Source organism: Biomphalaria glabrata, chromosome 18 (assembly GCF_947242115.1).
Source record: "Biomphalaria glabrata chromosome 18, xgBioGlab47.1, whole genome shotgun sequence".
Taxonomy (NCBI): domain Eukaryota; kingdom Metazoa; phylum Mollusca; class Gastropoda; family Planorbidae; genus Biomphalaria; species Biomphalaria glabrata.
The window spans coordinates 1,421,015-1,430,425 of NC_074728.1; positions in this window are offsets into that span (position 1 = coordinate 1,421,015).

A 9,411-nucleotide genomic window follows, 5' to 3' on the forward strand; every position below is an offset into this window, starting at 1 on the left:
GAAAAGGAAACTTAAATAGACAGTTATGCTCCTACTTAGATCACTCAATCCTCATGCTCGGCTTCTCAGGCGCTCTCAAGGGATTAAAAAAAAGTGTTAATAAGTTGAACAGATTTATTTACATGGACCAATGTCTTCCGCTCTACTAACTTGAGTGTCTCTCTTGTCACTATTCTTAGAGTATCTCTAATCTTTTAGTTTCTGTCTTTGTCAAACTACACGTATGGTTCCTATATTGCTACTCATTAAATTTCCTAAATCTATCTATAACTCAAGAACACTCTACAAAAAAAAAAGGATTTGTCGACACTAGATGTAACAAAATATGAAGGCTGCAACTGGGTTTCGTATCCAAGTGAAATATTGCTTTTTTTCATTTACTTTTTACCTTTACCTATTCCTTAGTCTGTTGGACCGTTGGGGCACCATGCAAGATTCGTCGACAGTCTTTCTCCATTTCTCCCTGTCTTTTGCTTTAGAACCTCTTTCAATGACAGGCCCGTCAATTCTTTTATTTTGTCCTCCCATCGCTTTCTCAGTCTGCCTCTTCTTCTTTTTTTTTATTGGAACTGTTCCCTAAAGGAAGGGCTTTGCGAGCCCCGATGATTTTTTAATATGAATATAAATTTTTTAACGCTAGTTAGCAGGTCATCATGGGGTCCAATCGTTGCGGTAACCCTGTCTCTTATCTCTTGGTTTGTGATGCAGTCTTTGAATATGATACCTAGGATCCTTCTGTAGCATCTCTATTCCATTGTTAGGATCCTACTCGTCAACGTCCAAGACTCACACTACAAATGCGGCCATGACAAGGGAGAGTATCAGTCTGATTTGTTGCCGAGGGCTAATACTTTGTCTTTACATAATAACAATTGTATTGATAGAGCGCTGTTAACAAACAAAATGTAGGCTCCATGCGCTGTAATAACATTACAAACACAAACACGACAGCTACAATGACAAACTAATCTAAAAAAGTTTTAAACAGATAAGTCTTAATGTTCTTCTTAAAAGTGGTGTAGCATGTTGTCTGTCTGAGATCACTAGGGAGTGAGTTCCAAACCTTTGGTTCGTGCACTGAAAAAACCCTCAGACCGTAGCTTTTGAGGGAGAAATGTGGCACCGCTAAAAGCGTTGAGCCCATTGAGCGCAGGGCTCTCTGGGGGACATATGGAGTCATCAGTTCGCATATTATTATATGTTCTGAAAGTGCTGCTGTGGAGTGCAATTCGGGCCAGTAGTTCACATTTCATTTAGTGCCACCAAATGCAGTTCCCCTAGGGCCTCGATTTATCTAAGGCCGGCCCTGGAGGCAAGAAAAGTGATAACTCAAGATGTCTGACCAGCTTTAAAAAGTGAACACTAAAGAGGACACGTAAATGAACAACATAAAATAGACGCTCATGAACATCTTGCACACAAGCTCAAAGTAGAAATCTTGAGCTGAATTGTGAATAGAAGAACTTGAATGTGTAAAGCTTAGACTTAGAAGAAAGACTCGTTCCAATGATAAGGATTACAGGAAATTGATTAAATGAGAAATCATAGACCATCAAACGGCTTCATTAGTGAAGACTTAATTTAAAAACAACTTAAATTTTACTTGTTCGATTTGTTATTTCACTGCGAATCTTGAATCACGGTCTAATGAAGTCATAAGTCAAAACAAAGAGACGAAGACATTGAGAACTTTTAGTAAGAAAAAGGAAATACTTTTAAAATATGACCTCAGCGTTACGACCTAGTTTCCCACTACATGTCTGCCTGCTCGTACGGTATGCTCGCCGGACTGTCGTTCCGTTGTCTCGATGGTCCAGGGTTCCTACCCTGCCCGCTGCCATCCCCCGTCCTCCTGCGGGAGGTTTGGACTAGGAAGTAAATTATCTTCAACTCTGAAGAAACATCCAAAACATGTGAAACAGTTTACATTTAAAAAAAAAGTGTTAAGCGTATAATACATACACTCACATCGTATCTGGTTCGTAAAAAAAAAAACCCATTAAATTAAAAAAAAACATATTAAGCTGTTGTAACAAATCTATTGTCAAACAAGATTCTGGAAGGAAGTATGATCATGAGCTGAGGTAGGCCTATCACTTTGAAGTACTGCCAAAAGACATTAACCCGAAAAGAGAGCACTTACCTAAGGTATCTTGTTTATTATTGTTACCATCCGCTGTAAAGAGGTTATAACTGTAATGAAAAGAATGGATGCGATATTGTTTCGTTATTAATGTTAAATGTACTGAACTGAATTTAAATGACTCTATTTTTACAAAGCTTAAAATCAACTCATTCTGTCTGCCTTGTAAAAAGTTTGTACATTCTATTTCTGATACGCCCCAATCTCGGATCAAGTCGGACCCTAACCCGATATACAGTGCTTTTTTTGTAAAAATAAAATTGGTGCCAGTACTCAATGATCGAGTGCCTAACTTTAACTACTAATAAATTAATAATAAACATTAAAATACAAGAAAAGTAATAATTTTAACCCCAAAATTGAAAAAGGTGCCGGCACTCCGTACTGGTGCTAGGAATGTGTTTGTGAGGGCGAATTATAGTAGTATGAATAGTGCACGCATGGGCGTACCCAGGACGGGTTGGGGTTCTGTACCATAGTTAAAATTTAACTTGAGATATGGATAAATGTACCATGCTTAGCAAGACAGGTGAATCTATAGGTTCCATACTTAACAAGACAGATGAACTGATAGGAACCATGCTTAACAAGACAGATGAACTGATTGGAACCATGCTTAACAGGACATATAAACTTATAGGTACCATGCTTAACAAGACAGATGAACTGATTGGTACCATGCTTAACAAGACAGATGAACTGATTGGTACCATGCTTAACAAGACAGATGAACCGATTGGTACCATGCTTAACAAGACAGATGAACCGATTGGTACCATGCTTAACAAGACAGATGAACTGATAGGAACCATGCTTAACAAGACAGATGAACTGATTGGTACCATGCTTAACAAGACAGATGAACCGATTGGTACCATGCTTAACAAGACAGATGAACCGATTGGTACCATGCTTAACAAGACAGATGAACTGATAGGAACCATGCTTAACAAGACAGATGAACTGATTGGTACCATGCTTAACAAGACAGATGAACTGATAGGAACCATGCTTAACAAGACAGATGAACTGATTGGTACCATGCTTAACAAGACAGATGAACTGATTGGTACCATGCTTAACAAGACAGATGAACTGATTGGAACCAAGCTTAACAGGACATATAAACTTATAGGTACCATGCTTAACAAGACAGATGAACTGATTGGTACCATGCTTAACAAGACAGATGAACTGATTGGTACCATGCTTAACAAGACAGATGAACCGATTGGTACCATGCTTAACAAGACAGATGAACTGATTGGTACCATGCTTAACAAGACAGATGAACTGATTGGTACCATGCTTAACAAGACAGATGAACCGATTGGTACCATGCTTAACAAGACAGATGAACCGATTGGTACCATGCTTAACAAGACAGATGAACCGATTGGTACCATGCTTAACAAGACAGATGAACTGATTGGTACCATGCTTAACAAGACAGATGAACTGATAGGAACCATGCTTAACAAGACAGATGAACTGATAGGAACGATGCTTAACAAGACAGATGAACTGATTGGTACCATGCTTAACAAGACAGATGAACTGATTGGTACCATGCTTAACAAGACAGATGAACTGGTAGGAACCATGCTTAACAAGACAGATGAACTGATTGGTACCATGCTTAACAAGACAGATGAACTGATTGGTACCATGCTTAACAAGACAGATGAACTGATAGGAACCATGCTTAACAAGACAGATGAACTGATAGGAACCATGCTTAACAAGACAGATGAACTGATAGGAACCATGCTTAACAAGACAGATGAACTGATTGGCACCATGCTTAACAGGACATATAAACTTATAGGTACCATGCTTAGCAAGACAGATGAACTGATTGGTACCATGCTTAACAAGACAGATGAACTGATAGGTACCATGCTTAACAAGACAGATGAACTGATAGGTACCATGCTTAACAAGACAGATGAACTGATAGGTACCATGCTTAACAAGACAGATGAACTGATAGGAACCAAGCTTAACAAGACAGATGAACTGATAGGTACCATGCTTAACAAGACAGATGAACTGACAGGAACCAAGCTTAACAAGACAGATAAACCGATAGGTACCATGCTTAACAAGACAGATGAACTGACAGGAACCAAGCTTAACAAGACAGATGAACTGATTGGTACCATGCTTAACAAGACAGATGAACTGATTGGTACCATGCTTAACAAGACAGATGAACTGACAGGAACCAAGCTTAACAAGACAGATAAACCGATAGGTACCATGCTTATCAAGACAGATGAACTGATAGGTACCATGATGGCTACCATGTCAAAAAGAGATACAATCCTTTACTTAACCGAGACGCTGGTGATATTAGCGCTGTTTGTGATAGCAATTCCTACGAATGTAGCTTCCACGACAGGAAGCCTACGAATGTAGATTCCACGACAGGAAGCCCACGAATGTAGCTTCCACGACAGGAAGCCTACGAATGTAGCTTCCACGACAGGAAGCCTACGAATGATGTGAACTTGCACAGTCCTGAGGATGTCAACTTGAATTCTGCACTCAAGCGTTTAACAAAAGCTGAGTCTCACGGAGAGAATCGAGTACTAGCAAACTCACCAACAAGGTCTGATTCGACGTTTGTTCAGATACCAAGATCAGCGAGATACTGATCAGGAAAACCAAATGAAATATATAATTTATGACATTTTTTTTTCAACTAATAGCTAAATTGTATGGATAAATGTTACTCAGCATATACAAAAAAATATTTTTTCCTTTTAATATAATTTCCCTTACATTCTTGTATTCATCATCATAGAAATTGCTTAATGTCTCTCGAGAATAGGTGTCAGCAGTGAAATGAACCACAGTCATTCTACGAGATAAACCACAGTCGTTCTACGAGATAAACCACAATAAACCACAGTCGTTCTACGAGATAAACCACAGTCGTTCTACGAGATAAACCACAATAAACCACAGTCGTTCTACGAGATAAACCACAGTCGTTCTACGAGATAAACCACAGTCGTTCTACGAGATAAACCACAGTCGTTCTACGAGATAAACCACAGTCGTTCTACGAGATAAACCACAGTCGTTCTACGACTTAAGAAAGGCAAGGATGTATTAATTTTCTTATAAATCAAAGACGTTACTCAATAGAGAAGATGATAAGATTTTACGCGTATTCATGTATCAATCTAGTCATACATGTTTATAAGTCACTTAAAATATGCCAAGTCGTTGGTTTTCCTGGCTGATTAAGGCAGCCCCTACTTCCTCTAATAGCACTAGGGAAGAGGGAGCACTTGTACAAACTTTCATATGGAATAAAAAATGTGCCTTTATCTATGTGTCTTTAATTGATGAAATGTTTTCAAAAGAGTATATTTATGCGAAAAAAACTACTTGCATCATTAATTTAAAAAAAAAGGTATTGTTTGAAACTTGGTGGTGACACAGGTGGTCGTAACTGTATGTGTTTTTAGCCTACCCAAATCGCCTCAGTCAACCGTAACCAGCGACAATACTCGCCAGTTCGGCAAGGACCAGTGTTGTAAATATTACGCACGCAGGTCACGGCGGAAGTGATCAACTGGAGTGGTCAAGAAGGTTCGAGAAGGCCAGTTGAGACGCTATATAAGAGAGATTTGTTTACTCTGTGTTAATGTTGTCGCCAATTGTGATGTATTTGAAATTAGACTGTTACTAATACTTAGGAGCTTTGAGTTGTGAGGTTCTTTAAGTTCGTTGTGTCGTGTGGTGCAGTCTGCAGAGAGTCTGGATAGTGGAGATTCGTAGCAGTATTTTTTCAAAAGATTTTTAAAAAGCCATTGCACTAGAACTTTGTAATATTTAAAATATCATAATATCAGATTTTTAAAATATCTTTCTAGTTTTTTTTTTTTTTTTTTGGGGGGGGGGGGGGGGCTTAAATGAGGGCCGGACCAACCATGCAAGACTATTAGCGGCTTTTTCTTTTTTTTTTTAGTTGGGGGGGGGCGGGGCTACTAAGTAATGTAGGGTAATTCTTACCCTGTTAACAGCATCACGTGATCATAAATGCCAACGATGCTACTCCCAGAGCCTATGTTAAATGCTTGTAGATTATCTATCGCTGTGTCCGCATTCATCTCATCGTAACTAGCGTCCCTGTCTATAAAACTTGAAGAAGCGACCGTCTGGGGAAAAAAATCGGTGACTCTTTATTGTTAGGTATTTATTCGAAAAGAAAAAAAAAATTCAAACAATTTGTAAGGCTCTTCAATGAAGAACAGCACATATTAAAAACGAAGGCAATAAAAAAAACTAGACATTCTGGACCAAGATAGAATACATAAAGAAATAACTTTTGAGCGAACAAATGTCAATTCCTCTCTATCCGGAAGAAAGAAAGAAAACAATAGAGTAGATTAACCGCGGAATAGACCAGCACGCACTACAATTTGGGATAGGATAGAATTATCTTCAGAACAAATGAGGGAACATGCGAAACATGTAAAACAAAACATGACCAACATTTTTTTGTGGTACTATATTTATAGATTTAGATTTCGGTCTATAGGTCAGTAATTAGTTAAGTCATTGGTCAGTAATTAGTATAGTCATTGGTCAGTAATGAATAAAGTCTTTGTTAAGTAATTGGCCAATACTTAGTAAAGTCATTAGTCAGTAATTAGTAAAGTCTTTGGTCAGTAAATAGAAGTCATTGGTTAGTTATTAGCAAAGTCAATGATGCTTATTCTTAAATCACTGTGCTCAGATATTTTTTGTTAGTCAAGTTTTTTTTTTTAAAACTACTTCTATGATTTCAACAAGTTAATTGTGTTTGATGGAAATATTTGTCATTGCTGAAACGTTTATTTTATTGAATGGGGTTTAAAAATATTAACTCTAAACAAATTCAATATTGTTTTTCTTATAAGCACCTCCAATCATCTACATGTTATGTTAACTTAAGAAGCAAGAAGGTCTAATTTACTATGCATACATCGTAACTCTCAAATTAAATTGATGAAACTTTAAAACTTTCAGGCCTAAAAAAAATTGACACAGGCCTTAGAAAGTAAAAAATAAAATTCTACAGTCTAATCCAAGCAATTTATATATATTTTTAAACAACAACTCCGCAATATGCAATGAGAAATCTCTCGCATTCTCTTAGACACTCCCACTGGAGTCTTGTTTTGCTACTCATTTTGCCGAATCCTTTCCTCTAGCGATCGTTTCCACCCGAGTGCCACGTTGAGGCAGAGTACCCGCCTACACGGGCATCATAGACCAGCGCAACCGAATCAGAAACCGTATTAGTAATGAACCATGCTGAGATAACTCGTTTAGAGCACGTGAAAAGGAAGCGGTCAGTAAGTTCTAAGGTCGCCTTGTCCCCGTACGAGGACAGACCAAAAGCCGCACACCGCACATGAACCAGTTCTCTTTCAAATCCTTGTCCCGATCTCCCTTCATGCAGAACGCGACATTCATAAAGAATGTGGTCTCTTGTTTCCACGTCCTCGATGCAGTGGCGACACCGTGTGTCGTAGTTTACTCGGAACCGTCCAGCGCCACCACTCGTGCGTATTGAGTCTTTGTCTTCACCATGTCAAGGGGAGATAAGGAAAAAAAAAGTAGGGTAACTTGTTATGTGGTCAAGTCATTTAGATCTAGTTGAGGATAACGAGGGGCAGGATGGGGGGGGGGGGGGTTAGTATTATGGTCAATGCTGTAAAAATGGAAATAATTTAAGAAGAAATTAATAAAAAATGAACAAATGCTGTGTTTGACATTGAGCGACTCTCAAAGTGATCTAGACATCTCGAACTTTTTTTTTTGTCCTCTACGGAGGAGCCGGGGCGCCGTGGCTGACTTTAGTTAGAGAAAGTAAATACGGTTGGACGTTGTGCTGGCTATATGATTTCCTGCTCGTTAACCGTTGGCCAAAGAAACATCATCTGCTTTATAGATCGCAAGGTCTGAAAGGGTAACTTAATTATGGAGGACCCTCGGTAAAAGTTTGAGAAACACTGCTAAAAAATGTAATCTATACGCAATATCAATCTGGCTATATTAATATTTATTCGTGGTCAAATTTTCCTCTTATTTTATGTTTTAAAAATAAATCTAGTACTATTAATTATTTTCTATACCTGAAGAACGTATACTTTACTCAGAAGAATATGAATCGTATACTCTAGATGTTTGATGCCTTCATACAGCATATCGGCCTGAAAAAAGAAACATATATGGATCGACCTTTAGGATTTTCGAACAAAGTATTCATTAAGCTTAAAGCTAATTACATTAGGGAAAATCACCAACAAAAAAAAATATCTGATTAAGAGAATTTGTATAGTTTCTGTATAGTAGGCTACTCGTAGCATTGCTCTCTGGCTCAATCTCTTTGGAGGGGATCTGGACATGAGAGAATCTTTCTGTGCAGCCTTTATGCGCTCAGCAAACACAACTCAGCTCGGATATACATTTCTTAGTCTATATGAGGCTTCGAACTCGAGCCCTCTCTGGTAGCCAAGACAAACACAACTCAGCTCGGATATACATTTCTTAGTCTATATGAGGCTTCGAACTCGAGCCCTCTCTGGTAGCCAAGACACATCTCTCAACGAAATAAGAAACGAAATCACATTTTATTTGAGATTTTCATCAATGCACTCAAGGACGCTCTCAAGTTGCTAAACTAGGTCAGGGACGTCTAATTTGAACTTCCAAATTGCCAACTCCAATGAAAGTTACAAACCGAAAGGCTTAAAACTTTGATTGTGCATTGCTAAAATGGGTACAATGGCTAACACGTAACGTTTCAAAAACAACTTATTCACACTATCTTTATTTTGTACAACAGATACGCCAAAAAGCTTTCTATTAATAGGTATTCCGCCATGTATGAAAATCTCAAGTATTCCAAATTAATTTTTACTGACTAGTTTTAATAAAATTAAAATGTTTCTGTAACCTTTTTTTTTATTTATCGTTATTTTGTTACATTGGTTTCAATTAAATTTGTAGGCGTTTCAATCATGCCAGGATGGATAGTTACTGCTTGACGAACATTTTAACAGCTTATTTCAAACAAATGACAAAATTTGACTGCAGCTAAATCTCCTACAAAATGAAAATCTCCTAAAGTCCTCCTAAAAATTGTTAGAATTCTCTTAAAATTGTGTTCACTCTCCTAAAATTAATTAATAAGATATTGATATAATTCACTGCCACCACATTCCTGTGGTATTTTGGTTAATAACCCTTTCCCTTTTCAA